This window comes from Solenopsis invicta, chromosome 1 (genome assembly GCF_016802725.1).
Source record: "Solenopsis invicta isolate M01_SB chromosome 1, UNIL_Sinv_3.0, whole genome shotgun sequence".
Classification (NCBI taxonomy): domain Eukaryota; kingdom Metazoa; phylum Arthropoda; class Insecta; order Hymenoptera; family Formicidae; genus Solenopsis; species Solenopsis invicta.
In genome coordinates, this window is record NC_052664.1 from 3,489,733 (window position 1) to 3,511,974 (window position 22,242).

Below are 22,242 nucleotides of genomic sequence, written 5' to 3' on the forward strand. Positions count from 1 at the left end.
TTTTTTTTTATGTTTATTTCAAAGTTTGCAGATGAGTTGACAACCAGATATTCGGTTGTCTTCAGGCCGACTTGAGGACCACATGCTTATATTTCTTATATAGTCGCTTGGTTATAAACTCTAGGTCATACACATCCTGTGTAAGGACGACTTGATCATCCGCAAAATTGAAGAAGAATAAAATGCCTTCTTCTATCGGTATTTTTATTTCCTTACAATACGCCTTCTAATTTCTTAAGATTACTTCTGTATACAGATTAAAAAGAAGGGACGATGTACTATATTCTTGTCGCAGCTTAATTATTTTAATAGGCATCGAAAGGTGATTTTCTATTTTTATCTTAGCGACCAAATGGCCGCTGATGTTCAAGAAACGCAGTGCTTCCCAAAGTTTGGTTTGTGGTATTGTGTCATATGCCTTCTTCAGATCGATAAAGGCCAAGTGAACTTTTGCTCCAATTTCTGTTTTTTTTTTTATTACTTGCTAAGCCTCTGTAGCAATTTGGATCTCTTTTATTTCCCTTCTTAAAAAAGAATACTAGATAAGCTCTTTTTTATTTAGTTGGTATTTTGATCTGCTGGCAGCAGCAGTTCATCAAGAATAACATGCGCTCCATCAGCATACGCCCTCCAGTTTTCACTAATTTGACTGGGATATTTCCTAAACTTGGAGGTCGTCTCTCTTTTTTCTTTTTTAAGAGTGTAACATAAATCTCTACACTAATAATACTAATAATTCTTTCCATGTTTTTATCTGGTAAAAGTCCCCCCTTTGCTCTCATATCTACTCTTCGTCAACAGGTTCTTATAATGGTTCTTCTACTTCTCCATAGGAATTAGACCTCTCACTGCATTGCGTCGTCTATTTCGCTTCAGATTAGTGATCGTCCAGGCCTCTGTGGTTTGATGTCACCTATTAGATTTTCAATCTAGATGCATTGTAGGTTCCAGTATTTATTCTTAGCCTTCTTACTCTTTTTCTTAAGTTTTTTTTTTTTTTTTTTTTTATTCCTTGCCCTTTCTTGCGCCGATTTATTTATTAGCCATTTTTTATATGTAACATTTTTTTCCTTTATCATAATGAGGATTTCTTCTGTCATTCATTTTGGTTGAAAGTCTTTCTTATTATGCTTCTCCGTACTTGAGACTTCCCTTTTTTTTTTTTTTTTTTTATTATGCCTTCATAATTGTCATATCCCAGTTCAACATAATGAATCGAGCTTACCGTACTTCCATTAACCTCTTGCTGTTGCGGTCCGACCTTCTTGCCTAAAAAGGTATACTACTTTTGTTATCACCAGCTAATGATCTGATCCGCAATTAGGTCCTTGTTTAACTCTACAATCTGTACATATCCATCTCGGTCTTTGATAATTATATAGTCAATAATTATCAACTTTGGTGCAATGATGGACGTTCCCATGTAAATTTATGAATGTCCCTGTGCGTAAAATTGATGTTCATTATCCTCAAGCCAGTTTGTTTACAAAGTTTCTATAAGGGTGGCTCCCGAGCCATTTCTTGTATCTCCCGACCACTTCATCACTCATGGCTCTACCAACTCTTGCATTCAGATCTTCAATATAATCTCCTAGCTATTCTTAATACTATCCAGAAATTTATTACCAGTACAGAAAATCTATAGTATACCTAATATGAACCATAGATTTTTAGTACTAGCAGTATATACATATGTATATTAGAATGCAGTCGAGATTGCACAGATACAATATATAAACGAGAAATTTTTTCGTTATATAATGTGAGTTATATATATATATATTTTTTTTTTATTTACTAATTTTAATTTTTATTTGTGTATTCTAAAGCGGAATATTTTTTATCAAATTAAAGTATTTGCAGAACTTTTATTTTTAAAAAATAAAGATTTAGAAATAAAAATATAAATATATTAAAACACAAATTAAACGAGAACGTCTTCATCTTCAACGGTCGTAGCTAGATCTTAGTGCTTATATTTATTTGTGTGATTTTATACACTTCAAATTTATTCAAATGGTGCGAGTTAGCATCATTTATTATTAAACTGATTTCAATTTAAACGTGATATTACTAATTTTTATTTAACTTAGAACTGTGGTATGACTAGAAATTTATTCGGCGCATAGTTTGGTGAATTTGAAGAAGTATATAAAATTACACGAATAAATTTAAGCACTAATAAGATCTAGCTGCGACCGGTGAAGATGATGGCGTTCTCGTTTAATTTGTGTTTTTACATTACCGATCAGATATTTCTCTGTTATAAATACGTTATTTTTATATCCTTAATTGTTTTGCTTGATAGCGATATTATCCAAAAATGTATCTAACAAGGAGATACCGCGAACTGCGAAACACGAAATCAGATGAGCCAGTTTTTTTGAAGGGGAGATCGAGGGTATAAAAAATGTCGTAGTCTTTGAGTGTATGGGTTTTTATTTCAAAGAAATTTGCGTGTAAAGTTTGACATTTGCCGCGCGGTACGTTAAGTACTATTGCGCGGTAGGTTAAAGCATGAAGCGCTGTGACTGAGGAGACTAAGGCACGCGCCTTCTATTTTGTCCTTGGCGGCCGCGTGAAGAGAGGTGTTCGAAACTTCGCAGTACTTTTTTTTTTTTTTAAATAGCTATTAGGGATGCACCGGATAGTAATTTTCACTAGGTAGCCGAATACCGAATAATCCGGCCAGATACTATTTTGCCGGATAAATCGGATATTATCCGGCAGAAAGTGTTGCAAAAATGAAGTTAAATTATTAACCAAATAAAAAAAATGAAATATTATTTATTTTGATAGATACAATGCTTTATTATCTTCATTTTCAACTTAATCTGAACAATTGTTAAACAATTACTTTAAAAATTAAATAATTAAATTTTTTATTATAAAAGTTAGCATTTTTGCATTGTCAGAAAGTAATTTATTTTGAATGTCTACATAAACGTTTTCTGCGGAACTAAACAACCTTTCGAAATTTACTGAGGAAGGTGGAGCACTTAAATATTTTTAAACAAGATTTTCCAAATTTGGAATAATGTTTTCTCTACCACGATATAGGATTGTCTATTCTTTTTATTATAGGTAATACCATTTTATGTGCTGTAAGCTTAAATCACATCAATTTTGCAACAATGCCAATAAAAATTTTTTAACGACAAAATTGATGTAATTTATAATTTCATATGCGAAGATGGACGTTGGTGACGCTATAAGTGATCAAGAAAGGCCATGGTGGCTGCTCTCAGGCTTCTCTCTGATCGAAATAAGCAATGGTGTTAATCTGATGTTAATATCAGATTGTCTAGCCGGCTAAAAAAAAAATATCTGGTATTATCCGACAGAGGCCGGATAATACCGGATGTCTGGATACATATCCGGTATCCTGTACATTCTTAATAGCTATATTTATTAATTGTAATTAATTTTTATTATTCTTAGCTTGATATTAATTGTTACGTATTATATTCGTTATATGTAACAAAATGTAATAATCAGAAAGTTTGCATATTTATTCGAACTTATTTATTTTTATTTATTATACAATTCTGACATTGCTGTACAATGTTGTGAGTGAAAATTTACGTAAAAGGAAATATTTATGTATATATCGTTTCGAGGCATGAGATGATCTAAATAAAATGAATTTTTTGTATCTGCGTTAGAAAAGATTCTGGATCAGGTATCTGTTCTCATGTCAGCACATGCGCAAAGATCACAAATTGAAAAATCTGTTAGGACTACATAGCGTAAAAATAAATAAATAAAATAAATATCAAAATTTTTAATAATTTGAATTATGTCATCCTGTAAACATACATAATATTAAATGTTCTTGTAGAACACATTATTCTTTTATTCGATGTTTATGGTGTACAGTCAATTTGTGTTTTTAATGCTTTTACGTAAATTTTCACCTACAATATTGTACAGCAATGTCAGAATTGTATAATGAATAAAAATAAATAAATTTGAATAAACCTTAATAGCCAAATAACCGTAATCAGATGACATTTTGCTGTCACTTATTCCACATTCAATTTTATCAAATTAGAACCAAGGTGTTTCTAAAAACTGACTGTTGTTCTGACGTTATTAAAGTTTTTATTTAAATTCAGCAAATTGCCAGCAAATTGTTATCATGCGTGCACTACATTCAACTGATGTGTTTGATATCAAAATGTCAACAAGTCATTATAATACATCTACACATGAAGCTTTGTTGTCGGCAATTTGATTACTACCCTAGTAATTTTCTGCAAGACTGCAGTAAATCTTGTAGCAGATTCTTGAAAGATTCTGCAGTCAAATTTTTGCAAGAAATTTGTGTATATCTGCTGCAATATTTGCAAAATTCTTTCACCAGAATATTAATATAGTCTTAAGATGTTCTCCTGCTAAAAATGTGCGATTAAAATCGATTTAAAAAAAAATAATCCGAATCAATCGGGATTTCTGCACCAAAAATATAAAATTTTATGTGGAATAGCGTTCCATACACACGTCATGTTTTAAAAGAAAGAGAGCGAGTATTCGCCTCGATGTTACAACATGTAGCTCCTAAAGGCTCACTGAAGTATGAACCTTGGTATGAATTGGGGAGTCGGCCGCGGTGGCGCCTAGATATAACGCCTGTGGCCACATTTGACTCACGAGAAATCCTCCGCGGCGTGGCCGCCTAGCGGTGGCTCCGGCACTTGTTTGCGTGGGGTCTTACACACCGCGGGACCGAATATGGTCATGTCACCAAATTGTCGATAATTTGCAATTTAGAATCTTTAACAATATTCATCAAATATTCTACTTCTTGTATTAAACTTTTGATATCATACGTGCCATCATTTTGTTGACATATTGCTGTCATTATGACATATACGAATGCAAGCTCATGACGAGCCAACGGTTTGCTGTCAACATGATATATTATTATTAATAAACGTTTGCTCTTAACATTTCATTAACTGATTGTGTTTTTGCTCTCTTGTTGCAGACTCAGTTTTACGTTAAATTCTGTAGTCAGCAAATTGCCTGCAAATTCACAACAATACATGCAATGCATTAATTTGCCCGATGTGTTGAATCTAGCTTGGTTATCTGGGAACATGCAAACTTCCTGATTATTACATTTTGTTTCATGTAACGAATAATACATAACGAGTAATATCTTGCTAAGAATAATAAAAATTAATTACAATTAATAAATGTAGCTATTATTGAAAAAAAATTAGCACTGCGAGGTTTCGAACATCTCTCTTCACGCGGCCGCCGAGGACAAAAATAGAAAGTGTGTGCCTTAGTCTCTTCAGCCACAGTGCTTTACGTTTTAACCTACTTACCACGCAATAGTGCTTAACGTACCGCGCGGTAAATGCCAAATTATATATGCAAATTTCTCTGAAACGAAGGCCCATGCACTCAAACGTTCTAACACTTTTTATATCCTTAACCCCCCCCCCCTCTTCAAAAAAAACTATGGCTTATCTGATTTCGTATTTTGCAGTTTGCGGCATTTTTTTGTAAATAAAACCGTACATAATTTTATCTTTTATCTATATCAATTAAAATTAAATCATCTTTATTTTATCCTTATTTTATCTAAAATACATTTATATATAATTTATTGTTGTGCCCGTGTGGTGAGCACAGAATTAAATAAATATATTTGGGATTTGTTCTTGCCCAAAGGTTGGAACTCACGAGAAAGCAGCTCAAACGAATTGCAGATGAAGACGTACTTTTATTACAATATATAATGTTGGTTTATTCGTAATGCTTATGTACAGGGTGTTGCGGATACATACAGTGCTGTCTGCGGGTTGCATACCCAGACACTACCTGTAGTCCTATTCTGTAACTTCATAACAACAATATCACCAGCTAGGGATATCGTTACGTGTTGTTGCGCAGTTTTTCTACTATATATAATATCTGCGCAACGCTGTAACGATACCGAATTGTCATTATGAAGTTAAAGAATAGGCCTACAATAGGTCTATTCTGTAACTTCATAATAAGCTACAGAATAGGCTTACTGGTAACGATACTGAATTATCGCTAAGAGTACAGAATAGGCCTACTGGGTATGCAACTCGCAGACTGTACTGTATGTATCTCCAACACCCTGTACATATAGTACTTATTATTAAGTGTCCATTAAATTGGGCCGCTGTGCGCGTTATCTCTATGGTATGCGTTACGACTCGACGTATGTGTTACGCACGGCCGTGATCGGCTATGCGGCTTTGCAAGTTATTCTCCGCCGTTTTCAGATTCGGAGGCCCTTTTATCCTCCAATATTGCTGATGCTGAATTTGCAGGTCGGTTGCAATATGAATCGGCGGCGGTTCATCTTTCTTCGAAAGACTATCTGCATCTTCCGTTGTTTTTGCGTTTTTTGCGAGTCTTTTGAAATGATGTTTGATCCGATTTTAATAACGAAACCGTATATGCACTAAATATTAACCGTATGAAAAATGAAAATTGTGATGTACACGTATTTTCAACCAGCGTAAATAAACGAATTGAACTATTGATCTCCCAACCCTTGTGAAAAAAATATTTAAAATTTGAGTATTTATTTGAAGAAAACACGGAAAAAGACACTCAAATTACTTACAATATTCAATTTCAAAACACTCAACTTAAGCGTAACCTTTAACTTGAGTATTATCCTCAATTTGAGAGTTAACTTGAGTGTTACTTTTAAGTTGTATAAGACCAATTTTTGCGATGCTAAAAATCAATTCGTGTTCTTGGATCAAGAATACGGCTACTGTATAGCCAATCAACTTGCAACTTTTACGGAAAGCGGCAATTTTATTTAAAGCATATTTTTAAATTCCATTCTTAAATTAAGAATATTTAAAGCATACTTTTAATTTAAGAATGGATATTATTAAATAATTGCATTTACCTAAAAAATTTTAACTCAATTATTTTTAAGTGCTGAAATGTTTGCGAGTGTTTACATTCAACATTTAACACGTTAAGTGCCTCACCGATTTTGCCTGACTTTCTGTTTGCGCCACTCGACACCGTAACCCCACGTAAATGGGGTTATGTAATAGTGTAATATTAATTATTATAAATAGATTTGTACTCATGGTTCTACTTTATTGTGGTTAATTATTTGGCGCGCGCATAGCGTTATACCTAGTATTTAATAAAGCAAAAGTTAAACGCCGATTCCTGGGAATCGGCGTAGTACTTAATGTGTTAACAGCGTTAATCTCTTTAATTATGAGAATCAATACACCAGTGATTTTTGAAAATACTTAATTTTAGAATAACATTCAAAGACTTAGAGTTTACATTCATCTATTGATTGAATATTAGTGTTGAGAATAAACTCTTAAATATTAAATGTTAACATCTAAATTTTAGTGTAAACATTTAATCATTGAGAGACAAATTCAATCTTTTAAGATATAGGACGGTATTTATAGTCAATTCTTATTTCAAGATCGTTTTAAATAATATCTTAAGATGTTAATACGTTCTTTGATTGATTGATGATATCTTAAGATGGAATTTAAAATAATTTTAAATATAATTATCGATTATGAATATCGGTTACACACTCAATTTAAAGTATAAACACTCAATCCTTGAGTGTACTAAAAATGAGATACGTTTCTATTACGAAAAGTTTTATCCTTTGAAAATTGTTCAATGGGTGACATTTTGTTGTAATAGAGTTGAAATAAAGAAGGAAACAAACTCTTAAACTCATTTCTTATTACTATTTAAGCGCGCACGCTTGCGTGAATTTGTTTTTTTCTTTATTTGTTTTCAAGAAATTTGTTTTCTTCTTTATTTCAACTCTATTACAACAAAATGTCATTGATTTAGTGGTTTTCAAGAGATAAAACTTGATAATAAAGATATTTTTTGTTTTTATGTTTTATTTTATGCTTTTTTGCATTTTTATGCATGTTTTCATCATATTCATAGAAAACTAGTGCACCACGTGAATCTGCAGCTTAAAAACTATAAAAAAACATATAAATTTTACTTTCCAGTTGGGGGCCAAAACTAGATATTTTTACACATCTTCCTTTAAGTGTAAACATTCAAATGTTCAGCGTTTTTTCCATAAAGAAATTATTCAACAACTGAGTTAAATGAGAGTTAATTGGAGTCTGTGCGATCCTTGTAGCACAGTGTTCATGTGAATACACTTTTTTATCGATTACCAAACCGTATATTAAGTGCGCAAATAAATTTATTGCTTTTTTTCATGAAATTTGAAGTTTATTACATAAAACAAGTACACATTTAATATTTGAAATAACGTCCATTATTTTTAGAGACTGTATTCTATTTTTCGGCTAACTGACAAATGTCGTCGCGAAAGAAACTTGGCGGTTTTGACTCACTAAAATCATTGGTGCTTTTTGGAACCTTGTCAAATGTTTTAAAGTGCTTTCAGCCTAATGATGTTGAAGCGACTGAAATAAATGGTAATCCGATAGGGCGACATCTCAATAAGCTGCATAAGGGGTAATTTTCTAGCTTAATAGATGATCTTTTTAATCCCGTTTGTGGTATGCGATCGAACGTTATGCTGCAAAATTATTTGCCTTGTTCCACTGTTAATATAAGGACTCTTTTGCTCCAATGAACTGTTCAAATGGAAGTTGTTATTATTAGTATTCCGCAATAATAGTCTGGCCAGGGTATAGCAGCTCGTAATGCACTACGTTCTTAATATCTCATCAGATACTCAGCAACATATTTTTTCCATGGATATTGGTTTCAGGATTGCTGTCGACGGTTAGCCGAGATTTACCCACGAGTTTTTACATTTAGGATTGTCGTATAATACCCATTTTCCATTTCCGTAGTTTTAGAAACAATCTTTTTTAATTAAATTACGGAAAGAACACAGTGTCTCAAATGCTGCTTATCGATTGCCATCGTATTCATAGTTATTTTGTCAGGTTATAATGTTTTCTTCGTCAAAGCATATAGGGTTTTGAGAACTTACAAAGAGTCGGTAAGATCTGTAAAATTCCAAATGAGATGAGTCATAGCTCATTTGAAAGGGAGGCTCAAGTATATTAAAAGTGTAAAAGGGTTAGCATGAATAGTCCTTAATTTTTAAGAAAATTTCAATTAAAGTTTATCATTGGGACGTTTGTACGTTAAGTATTGGAATCTTGAGCTACTACTCAAGAGAGCGTTGTTGCTGAAAAGGCTGAAGCGACTTATGAAATAAAAATTAACAAATTGAAAAACCTGTGCATTTTTTTATTTAAACACTTGCAATTAGTTTGCAATAAGTGTAATTACCAGGATCTATTAATTTCCACGAGGTTGTACAATTTTAAACTCTTTATGATGGGATGCTTATTTATCGTAATTCCTCTTGTCTCTTCCGAAATGAACTTTTTATTCTAATTATCTACTAGACTTCTTCAATTCTTATCAGTTGTTTGATTACAGGAATAATATCTTAAACATTTTACTGGGAATTCTATCTGTTTTTAAAAGTTTGGACAAATACTTAACATAAGATAAACAGTCTACTATCGCAGCAATGTGTGAACAGCAATCAATAATTCTTGTGTTGACACAATCACATGCATACTGTAACAGAACTATTAAATCTATGCTATGTCTCTTAATTTTATATATTAAGGCTATGCTGGAGTGACGGCTGAACGTCGGTATTACAGAGTTTTTTTTTTTATGAGAGTCAATCGGCATGTGAGCGCGCGCGAGGCGAAAAGATAAGAGAAAAAATGCTAAAGCCAGGCAAACAGGCTAGCGCTCTTTGTCAAAGGCACTCATGAATACATTATCTGTCCTTGTCTTTGATTTCAACGCTATTTGATGCAAGATCTTATAACTATTACGTTACACAATTACTGCTCTATTACTCTTTAAACTAATTCCGCATGCCAATTTGCACATGAGATTTAAAAAAATTTTTTTTTGTGCTAAAGCTTTTAGGCTTATTCTGAAAGTACTGTGGGAAGCAGACAAAAGGCGACAGTACTGAAGAGCGTCTAGGAGTGACAAGCGCCTGATTTCACGGATTTAAGATTACGCGTATTCGCAAGATTACAATTCGCCCCGTAAAGAATTATTTTGTATTACACATATTTGTTTCTTTTCATGAATAAAACCTTATTAATAATTAACATCTCTACAATATTGGGAGCTCGTCACCGGGATTTGGTCACAGGAAAGAAAGCCGCTTGTGTCAACATAACGACGCCAGAAATGTCAAAAAATTTTAAGACTTGTTCAATAAAGCAATCAACAAGGGCGAAAGTTCTTTCCAGGAAAAGATGACGAAGACTATTAACACGGTGGAAAGGCTTGAGCAAATAAAAGTTATAGCCAACAATTTGAAGACGGGCTCGACGAAGGCGGTAAGAGCGTTGCACAAATTAATTTTTGAGCGAGAAGAAGATTGCAGGAAACGACTGCGTGAATTCGTTGGTTTTGCGTTTGTTAGCGGATTGAAAGAATACAAAAATAAATTAATATACGCGGATACAATTTTTGGATGGGGAGACTTACAAGGAATGTATGCGAAGTATCCGCCTCAGATTTAAACGAGCTTTTAATATGTTGTACAAATAAAAATATGGGACACGGATTTTTTTATACGTGCCTAAACTCACTTTTAGAGGGTAAAACATCCCTTTGAAAAAACTCGGTTTTCTTTTGTGAAGCGTGTATCGTCGAAACTGTAAGAGATAGAGAAAAATGTTCTAAATAAAAGTTAAATGGTTCAAAGAGTACTTCATAACATTGATAAAAATATTTTTTTACATTTTTTTTTATACTTTTCATCACCATGTACTTATTTTTTTTAAATTTTTATTTTTTTTATAAGCAAAATAAAGCTTATTTTATTACGAATTCAACGATATATGATAAAGTTACGATACGGCATTTCTATTTTCCAAAAATAATTAAAAACCTCTCTATACGCACCCGTTTGCGCGTTCATGCGCTACGGAAGTTACTCCCTTTGATTTTGACGTGCCTTTAATATGTTGTACAGATGAAAATAAGGGACAATAGTTTTTTATACGTACTCTAATGCACTTTTAAGGGTGCAATACCTCTTAGAAGAAAATTGATTTTTTTCTTTTGAAGCGTGTATCATCGAAACTATAAGAGATAGAGAAAAATGTTCCGAATAAAAGTTGAATGGTTTGAAGAGAATTTTATAACAATGTTTAAAAAAAATTTTTTTTAAATATTTTATTATACTTTTCTTTACCACTTATTTTTTTCAAAATTTAGTTTTTTTATAAGTAAAATAAAGTTTATTTTATTACGAATTTAGTGGTATATAATAAAGTTATGATGCGATTTCTATTTTCTAAAAATAATTAAAAACCACTTTATAACGCATGGTATGCCTACCCATTCGTGTGTTTGATATTACTTCATAAAACGGATTTGTCTTATATAGCGTTGACTACGCGAAAAAGCATTGAAGACAAATCAATACAATACAATAAATGTTGAAATAAGAATTTTATAATAAAAGTAATAATAGTAATAATAAAATAATAGTAACTTTTCTTAAACCACTAAATTTATAAACCACTTAATTTTTTTGATAATATGTCACAGTATGTACGAAAAACGAATTATGAGTAAAAAAATTATTATTTATAACTTGTTTTTAATTGCAAATGATAGAAGTCATTCGTCAACAATGTACGTAGACATTTGCTCGACAATAGAATTTAGCATATTGTTACTGAATTGACTAAAACATTTTTGTCGTATTAAATAAAAGACAACGTAATAGCAATTTAATCTATGCAATGATTTGCTTTAGATTGAGTTATTATGTTTTGCTATGTTTACATATATATAGCATAGTGTCCCAGATCGTTGTATGAAATTTTTCACATGAGGTAGAATGAGTCGAGACAAACCAAAAAGTCCAATACCATTTTCCGATATTTGCAATAATTTTCGATTAATAAAATAATAAAGTCAGCCGAATAAGAGCGCGCGGAGAGACAAACGGTCGCTCGCCTGAGCCGTAGAACCGTCCACCACGGCCCAACTGTAGGCGACGGTAAGTGGCGCGTGGCGAGGAGAAGGATAGCTGACACTGCATCGCTGTCTCATGCCTCCACACCGGGCGGTTCTATGGCTCAGGCGAGCGACTGCTTATCTCTCCGCACGTTGTTATTCGGTTGTCTTTAATATTTTATTACTCGAAAATTATTGCAAATATCGCAAAATGGTATTAAACTTTTTAATTTATCTCGATTCCTTCTACCTCATGTGACAAGTTTTATACAATAGTCTGGGACACCCTGCACACACACACACACGCACGTACACGCACACACACGCACGCGCGCGCGCGCACACACGCACACATGCGCACACGCACACACGTGTTCCATTTTAATCCATTACCCTAAATATTTTTTTTGCATTTTACAAGAAAATGTTTCAGATAAAAGTTGTATGGTTTCGAGGGGGTCATAAGATGATGTCATTAATTTTGAATAGTTACTTGAATGTCAAGTGAAGGACACCTTCAATTTTTTTAATGGGACTGCCTACTTTTTATTACATATTTTTGTTTATCTCGGGACCTTTTCAAAACATTACAAGAAAGTTTATTTTTATTGAATACTTTCCAAGTTGTGAGGTTTGAAAGTTACAGTGTACTGTAAATTTCAAGCGTCATAATTTGGAAAATACTTAAAAATAAACTTTCTTGTAGTGTTTTGGAAAGGTCTTGAGATAAGCTACAAGAATATGCATTAAAAGATACAATATTAGAGTATCGGTAGTTCTTTAACTTAAATAAACTTTATTTTACTTAGGAAAAGAAATACAAATTTCGAACAAAATAAGTAAGTGATGAGAAAAAGTATAAAAAATATAAAAAAAAATTTTTTTAACATTGTTATAAAATTTTCTTTAAACCATTCAATTTTTATTCTAAACATTTTTCTCTATCTCTTATAGTTTCGACGATACACGCTTCAAAAGAAAAAAAAAAGATTTTCTTCAAAGAGGTACTTTACCCTTAAAAGTGCATTAGAGCACATATAAAAAAAATACGTATTTTATCCTTATACCTATTTTACTCTTATTTTTATCTGTACAACATATTAAAGGCACATCGAAGGCAGTCACTTCCGTAGCGCACGAACGCGCAGACAGGTGCGTGTACCATGCGTATAGAGTTTTTAATTATTTTTTGAAAATAGGAATATTGTATCGTAACTTTATCACATACCATTGAATTCGTAATAAACTAAGCTTTATTTTGTTTATAAAAAAAGATAAAGATTAAAAAAAAATAGGTTAATGGTGGGGAAAAGTGTAATAAAATAAAAAAAAAATTTTAATATTGTTATGAAGTACTCTTCAAACCATTCAACTTTTATTTAAAACATTTTTTTCTATCTCTTATAGTTTTGACGATATACGCTTCGAAAGAAAAAAAACCAATTATCTTCAAAAGATTGTTTCACCCCCTAACAGTGCAAACGAGCACGTATAAAAAAATACGTGTCCCATATTTTTATCTGTACTACAACATTAAAAACTCGTTTAAATCTGAGGTACGTACTTTGCGTACATTCCTTATTAATAGCGATCTGCATATTTTAGCAATAGATTTATGCAAGAACAAAGAAAGAGTTAAGCCAACGAATTTGTTAATATTTGATGGACCTTAACTTGCTCGACAAAGCAAACGAAGATAGGAAAGATGCTGAAGAAGATGCTATAGAAAACGTCAACGATGAAGAAGCTGACGAGGAAGAAACAGGAGAAACACGAAAACGATGTGAATAACGACGATAAAGATGACAGATGAGCAGATAGGAACCGAAATGCGATAAGGAATAAATTCGCTATGACATTTAGTGATGTAGAGGACTCGATTCAGCCCTTCAGTAGAGACGAAAAATATCCGGTGGAACGATTGATCACAGATTTCAAAGAAATAGCTGAGCTTTTTGGATGGACGGATATCCAAAAAATGGTATTTGCAAAAAAGTCGTTACGAGGATTAGCTAAGTTGTTCATTTAAGGTTTAACGAGGCTTAAGTACATGGAAAAAATTAAAGATGGCACTTAAAGACGAATTCAGTAACAGGATGAACAGCGCGCTGACAAAGAGTGGACAAGAACTGTAAAATGCCAAATGAGATGAATCAGCTTATTCGAAAGGGGGAAACCAGTATATTAAAAGTGTAAAAGGGTTAGCGTGAATGGGCTTTACTTTTTAAGAAAATTGCAAATAAAGTTTAACATTGGGACATTTGTATTTTAATACTAGAATCTTGAAGCAGTGTTTAAGAAAGCGTCGTGGCTGAGAAGGTTAAGTGCTAGCGTTACATTTTTTTTTCTCCGCGGCGGACCAGGTTTGAATCTCCGCAGCATCTTTTTTTTAAGTTTTTTTGCTATATTTTACAATTACATTATCTGTAGTATTTTTTAAGTTAATAATAACGTACTTACATATAATAATAGAATATATATAATAATATATAATAATACTTATATATAATAATAAAATTAAGCAATTTTTTATCAATAAAAAATTAATAAAAATATTTAATAAATTATTTATTGTAATAAATCTATTTATAAAGGTAAATAATAATTAAACCTTAACGAGCAGATTTACCCAGAAAAATAATACACTTCGAGAGTTTCTATAATATCACAAATTATAAGATCATAGTAAATTAGTTATGAGTAAATTATGGTATATAAATATATTTTTATAAGTATAAATTAATGCTTTAAGCAAAAAAAATTGATTTTTTCAAATCTCAGTAGTGGCGTTACCCCTTAAAGAAGAGATAATTGAACTTTGTTCCTCAGAGTATGCCAGTCCAGTCATAGTGACTAAGAAGAAAAATGGAACAGCGAAACTTTGTATTGATTACCAGGCGATCAATAAGGTAATAGTGAAGGAACGATACCTTTTGCCCCTTATAGAGGACATTTTAGATTGACTGCAGGATGCCAACTTATACAGCTCTCTGAATCTTAGAAACAGTTTTTTTTTTTCATGTTTCTGTGGGCAAGGAAAGCCAAAAATACGAGGGTTATTCGGAAAGTAAGGTCCGAAAACAAATATGGAAACTATGTAGAATTGAACCTTACTTTCCGAATAATCTTTGTATACGGCGTTTGTGATGCATGGCGGACAATATCTGTTCCGGAGGGTGCCATTTGGCCTTTGCAGCTTTCCAGCCGTATTTCAGTGGTTTATCAACAAAATCTTTAGCGACTTGACAACGAAAGGAATTATGTTACCACACATCGACGATTTAATAATACCGGCAAAGAACGAAAAAGATGCTATTGAAAGGCGTTGAAGAGAGCAGAAGAATATGGGTTAGAAATTAATAAGAAAAAATGTCAACTATTGAAACGACGTATTGAATTTTTAGGCCACGTTATTGAATATGGAAAGTTATTTTTTCTACCATTTTATTCCTTTAACTTATTCTTCTAACACTTTTTCTCTTTGTCCTTTTTGTTTTCCTTACCTTCCATGTTTAATTCTTACCTTACCGGCTCTCCCGGATTTTCCCACCTTATTGTTTGCCTTAACCTATTCCTGTTCCTTCCACTTATGTCTTACAATATCTTCTCAACTCCTTTTCCCCTACATTCGCCTCTAATTACCCGTCTTCTCTACCTTCTTACCTCTCTAGTTTGTACCTCTTTACTTTCTAATACTTCTTAATATACTATAAACACTCATACTTAGCCTCACTCTATCTCCATTCACATCTATACATTATTGCAGCACCTAATCAAGTCCCTATTTAGCTTTAAAACGCCGTATTTAAAAGTCCTTAAAAGTTTTGTTGAGATATGTTTTTTTAAAGGAAAGGTGGATTTTTGAACAATTTCTTATTTTTCTTATTTTTGCTTAATGATTTTTCTTGTATAATTTTACAATAAATCATTTTTTGACAATGCCGATTGTACAGTCACATTTCTGAGATTCTGAGATTTCTTTCATGTGAAAAAAAGATTGTTGAAAAATGTTGATTGGAGCTAAAGTTATAGCTTCTCAAAGTTATAAACATCTTCCAGACCCGAAAATGTGTGATTACGTATTTTACGGGATCGGTGTGTTTAAGGATTAATTATAGATTTTATGTCTGTTAAATTTAATAATGTTTACTACAAAAAGATCTTTGGTTTGCCGTGGTCTTCTATTTTAGCGGATTTGTCATGCAGAATTTGGAGTACAAGGCAATAAAAAACCTCCCTTTTTATCTATCATTTTACTGCAGAGATGTAGATGATATTATATTAGCCGCCTCGGTAAACTCGTTACTGGGCATCCTTGACACGTTCAATTCTATGCACGGCTGTTTACAATTTACTTTGGAAGGAGAGAGCGAAGTGAAAATTAATTTTCTCGATGTCATGTTAATAAAAGTTAATAATAGGATTATTTTTGATCAGTATCGCAAACCAACTTTCTCGGGAAGATATCTAAATTTTTTCTTACATTATCTGATGTGCCATAAAAAGGGTGTTATTTTTGGTATGGTTGATAAATTAATTTTATTATCACATCCTCAAGTTTATTGCAAGAACCTCATAATTTTAATCAATATTTTATTGGAAAATAATTATCATACAATCAATGAGTGGAAAATAGACTAATGAGAGTCAGTAACCTTATTAAGTCTATGAAATATGTATTTATATTTATATTACGTGTTAAACTTAATTCCTGCCGCTCATTACTAGAGGGTGCTGGCTCCAACGCTGGCGAGTATCGACAATGAAGTTATATGTTTTTTGTAGTTTAGACATCGTTGAAAGTGATTCAATCTTTATAGATTAGATTTCTCGACGCCAAAGACATTTTCCAATCGACTGAAAATGAATCGCGATAAGCTGTTTTTCCGATATGTGCTTCTTCACTATTTCGACCTCAAGAAAACCGCAGCTGTAGCGCATCGCTTATTATCCGAAGAGTATGGTGAGGTGACTCTATCGGAAAAAACATGTAGAGTTTGGTTTGAACGCTTCCGATACGGTGATTTTGATGTGAGAGACAAAGAATGTCTAGGATAACCGAAAAAATTTGAAGATGTTGAGCTGTAAGAATTGCTTGATGAGAATCCAGCCCAAACGCTTTTAGAGTTGTCGGAACAATTAAATCTTACTCCAATGGCCATCTTAAAACGCTTGTATGCCATAGGAAAAATTCATAAGGAAGGGAAATAGGTATCACATGAGTTGTCAGAAAATGCCATTTTGAATCGTTTGACTATTGCGATTTCTTTGCTCTCCAGGTAAAGAAAAAAGAGTTTTTTGTGGTGCATTGTGACTGACAATGAAAAATGGATTTATTTTGACAATCTCAAGCGGAAAAAGTCATGTGTGAACCTCGGCCAACCATCCGCTTCAACGCCGAAGAGGCATATTTATGGACATAAAACCTTGTTGTGCGTTTGGTGGGAACAGAAAGGTGTGCTGTATTACGAACTTTTGGGTCCAAATAAAACCGTTACAGCTGATCGCTACCAACAGCAATTATATCGATTGAGTGACGTATTGATGCAAAAAAGATCATCCATAGTCAACAATCGATGCAAAGTCATTTTGTTGCATGATAACGTTTGACCGCATGTTGCGAAAAGTGTGAAGCAGGTACTTCGCGAGCTTGAATGAGAAGTTTTGCCGCACCCAGCGTACTCTCCAGACTTGGCACCGTCGGATTACCATCTCTTCCGATCGATGCAACACGCACTTACGGACACACACTTCTCCAGTTACAACGAAGTCCAAAAATGAGTAGATGAATAGTTTGCCTCGAAAGACATCGCGTTTTACCGTCGTGGGATTGCCCTGTTGTCGAAGAGATGGGAAAAAATAGTAGAAAATGAAGGAAATTACTTTGATTAAGGTATTTATTTATTTTCTCTTTGAAACAAATTGATTTTATTGACGAAAAAAATCGGTAAGAATTAAGTTTAACACCTAATACCTTCTAATTTTATTTGTTAGTAATCAAGTCATGCTGATTTTCCGAAATTTTTGTCTTTGTACACGTTCCATGACGTTTAATATGTTAAGACGTTGGAAGAAGATGTACATTGCAGTATCTTACAGTATCTTATTTGTTTTGTTAACTTGATTTAATTTTGACTTTTATTTGTTTATTTCGATAAGTTCGTATTGTTATGTCCGTCTCACTTGACACTCGCGTAATAACACGGATTTTTAAGAAAGAGCTTTAATGCAAAACTAAGAACACAGTTAAACAGAATGTGGTATACGGTATTTTGCACAGGAAACGGAATCGCTCGCACAAACGTCAATACCATTCAAGCGCCCGAATCGGACTCAGATGTCAAACTATTTACATCTTTGTCCTAGAGACGCTCTTCTTTTTCCGTCAATCACTTCATATCGATCGATTCCAGCGAAACGCAAGAACAAGACCGAAGGACATGACATTATTCCCCCGCTCTTCAAGATTGTCGTCTCGACAATCTATCGGGGAATAATTTCTTGCTCTACCCTGGAACAGTTTTTTTTTCTTTTGAGTTACCGAGCTGCTGGCCTTCAAATTGCTGGCATAGGATTCTTGTCTTCTTCTAGTTTTCGACGCTACATTCTAGCTGGTCTTTGTATGACGAATCTTCAGACAAGGGGGGGGGAGGATTAGCTTTTGAGGACCCAACGTCTTAAAGGCTCCCCATGTCCCCGCCTCGGCATTTGCCCTCAGGCCCTCGGAAAAACCTCGATTCAAAAACCGGGGCGAGGCGGTCTTCTTAAAAGAAGAATTTCGTAGACTTCCCTCTACGCGTCGAAATAGCTCCACCTTGCAAGACTCCAAACTGAAATAAAATAAGATCCAACGAGTACTCAATTCACAAAACATTAGTCTGCCCCCCCCTCTCTCTCACTCTCACTCTCTCTCTCTCTCTCTCTCTCTCTCTCTCACACACACACACACACACACACACACACACACACACACCTTCCGATTTTGGAAGAAAAACAATCTTCAAAATCCCTTTCTCCCAAAGCGAGGATTTCTAGAGAAACACGACGACTTCTTGCTCTACCCCGAGCTTTTGCCACAGGTTACCGAGCGTCGCTCGTGTTAACCTCACACCAACATCTTTTTGGAAGAAAAAAAATCCTAGATTCTCTTTTGTTTTATTCCAGCTTTTGCCACGGGTAACCGCGTCCTCTGCGAATCAGACCAAAATGACGACCTCCTGCTCTACCCTAGGTTCCTGCCACAGGTTACCCAGCGTCATCCGCGTCTACAATCACAATCTACTTGACGATTTCCTACTCTACCCTGGGCTTCTGCCACAGGTTACCGAGCGTCGTCCACTTTCGAAATCAAAATCTACTCGACGACTTTCTGCTCTATCCTGGGCTCTTGCCACAGGTTACTGAGCGCCGTCTTGAGCAATCTTAAACAAACGACAACCTTCTGCTCTCACCCGGGCCTCTGCTTCGGGAAACATTTGCTGTGAATTTATTCCCTTGAACTAAACCAAGAAATTTTAAAATAATAGAAACTAATTCTAAGCTTTTGAGGCAACAACGGTCCTTCGAATCCATTCCCCAAGGTGAGGATTTCCAGGGAAGCACGACGGCCTCCTGTTCTACCCCGGACCACTGCCACGACTTACTGAGCGCCGCCCGAGTTATTCCCAAACCAACACCTTTTTGGGAGAAAAAGAAATGTTAGACTATCTTCTTTTTTTCTGAGACGAAATCTCAATCCCGCAAAGAAATTCTAAGCTAAAGCTATCTCTCTCTTTCTCTCTCTCTCTCTCTCTCTCTCTCTCTCTCTCTCTCTCTCTCTCTCTCCTCCCTCTCTCTCAATGCACTCAAGAAAATTTTAAGAGGAAACGATACGCGTCAATTAAAACGATAAAAATCAATAGACGTAGATACAAGCGTAAAATGCGTTTGACAAGAATATTTTCTTCCTCAATCAAAGGCGTGCCAAAGCAACGCAAACGCAACGCGTTCCCCCGTTCATCCAACGCGAAACTTTTCGCGCACGAGCAACGCGGACACAACACGCCTCGATCATCCAACGGAAGACTCCTCGCGCGCAAGTAACGTGGACGCAACGCATCTCTAATATTCAAAGCAGAACCTCCCGCACAAAAATAAACATTTTTGAAAGGACTTAGCTGTGGTAATTGTTCGAAGCGTAGTAACGCGTCATCTCTTTGCTGCAAACGAGTAAGAAGCTCTGCCTCTCGTTCCTGCGGTAACCTTCTGTCCTCCCGAAGCGTAAGAAGCTCCTCGCGAAGAACTCGTAACGTTTCACTTTTGTTGAGTTGTGCCGGCGTTGCAGGCCTTTTTCTGAGCTGAATTTCTTCTGTGCACGAGGAGGTTGCCGAAGTCATCATTTAACAATCTGTCCGTCAACGATCGGACGAGCCCCCAAAATGTTATGTCCGTCTCACTTGACACTCGCGTAATAATAACACGGATTTTTAAGAAAGAGCTTTAATGCAAAACTAAGAACACAGTTAAACAGAATATGGTATACGGTATTTCGCACAGGAAACGGAATCGTTCGCACAAACGTCAATACCATTCAAGCGCCCGAATCGGACTCAGATGTCAAACTATTTACATCTTTGTCCTAGAGACGATCTTTTTCCGTCAATCACTTCATATCGATCGACTTCAGCGAAACGCAAGAACAAAACCGAAGGACATGACAATATTGTAATTAGTGCGGTTGTTATGTTTGTTTTATAGACTGTTACACTGAAGAAGACCGTCATTAAAGGTTGAAACGTTTGCTTTATTGTGAGTTTATGCTGGATTTATTTATTGACGTTTGTCATCCTACGTGGCTCTTGAGCTCATTATTTTTAAAACAGGAATATTTTATCCCGAATCTTTATGCCAAGGTAGAAAAATGAATTGCAAATTGCGTAAAATGCATTCTAATCAACAAGAATTTTGACAGATTAAAAGGATATCTACACCCGTTGAACAAAGGAACATTCTACTACAGACCTACCATATAGATTATCTAGGATTACTGAAAACGACAAACAAAAATTATAAATACATTCTAGCGATTATAGATGCATTTACCAAGTTTGTGTGGCTATACTCTACGAAGATAGTAGAGTATAGCCACACAAACTTGGCCTTAAAAGAAGTTGAGAAAATATAACTGCAGAAAAATATTTTTGGCAATCCAAGGAGAATAATCTCTGATCGAGGTACTGTCTTTACCTCAGATGAGTTCGAAGATTATTGTCAAAGTAAAGATACTGAGCATATTAAAGTCACAGCCGGCTTGCCTTGAGCTAACGAACAAATAAAAAGAATCAACAGGACGATCATCCCAGTATTTGCAAAGATGTCCATAGATAAACCTACAAAGTGGTACAAACACGTTGCAAGGCTACAATAAGTCTTGAATTCTACTGATCAACGCAGCATTAACACTCCATTTAAACTACTTGTAGGAACGAACATGAAAATTAAGGATGATCTCACCATGAAGGAAGCGATTGAGCAAAAAATGACTAATTATTATGACGCAACAAAAAAGCAGTTAATGGACGACACTAGAAGACAAATAGAGAAGGTGCAATCAGGAAACAAAAAACATTTTGACTTACAATGAACAGACGCAAGCAAGTATTATTTCAATGATTTGGTGGCCATTAAACGCACACAGTCAGGACCAGGATTAAAATTAAAACCGAAATTCTTGAGACCGTATTGCATTATAAAAATGAAACTTTATGATACATAGAGGAGAAGAGGGTAATATAGCATCTATTTTTATTTTATTGAATAACTTTGTTTATAATTAATATTTTCTATTAAAACTTGAACTATTACATTTGTCAGAGTGTTGTTTGACAGATTCTAGACTCAAAGTAATAAAATATTTATTATTTAGGACGTGATTTATAAAAATCTAATGCACTGCATAATTGGTGGAAAAAAAAAGTGATTGTAATATGGCTATCCATAAAAACAATTAAAAAAAAATTAGTTTAGTTTAAAAGAAACACAGTACCATGTTACAAAATTATATTTATTTAATTTTCCATTGTTTAGAATTTTCCTGCGTTCAGAAGCTTTAGAAATACCATTAAAAATTTTATTAAAAATATCATTTATCTCTGTTTAACATTAAACAACAAGCATAAAATGATGTCTTTAATATTTCTAAACACCGCTCTTTAGAATGACAATCGATTTATCGAAGAAATATTT

At 34.1% G+C, this 22,242-nt stretch overlaps 1 protein-coding gene across 9 annotated transcripts in view; it reads left to right on the forward strand.

Annotated features, from left to right (window-relative positions):
• Positions 1–22,242, forward strand: part of LOC105202128 (transmembrane GTPase Marf) — a 168,303-nt gene that overhangs the window by 72,232 nt on the left and 73,829 nt on the right. The gene's annotated exons all lie outside the window — the stretch shown is intronic.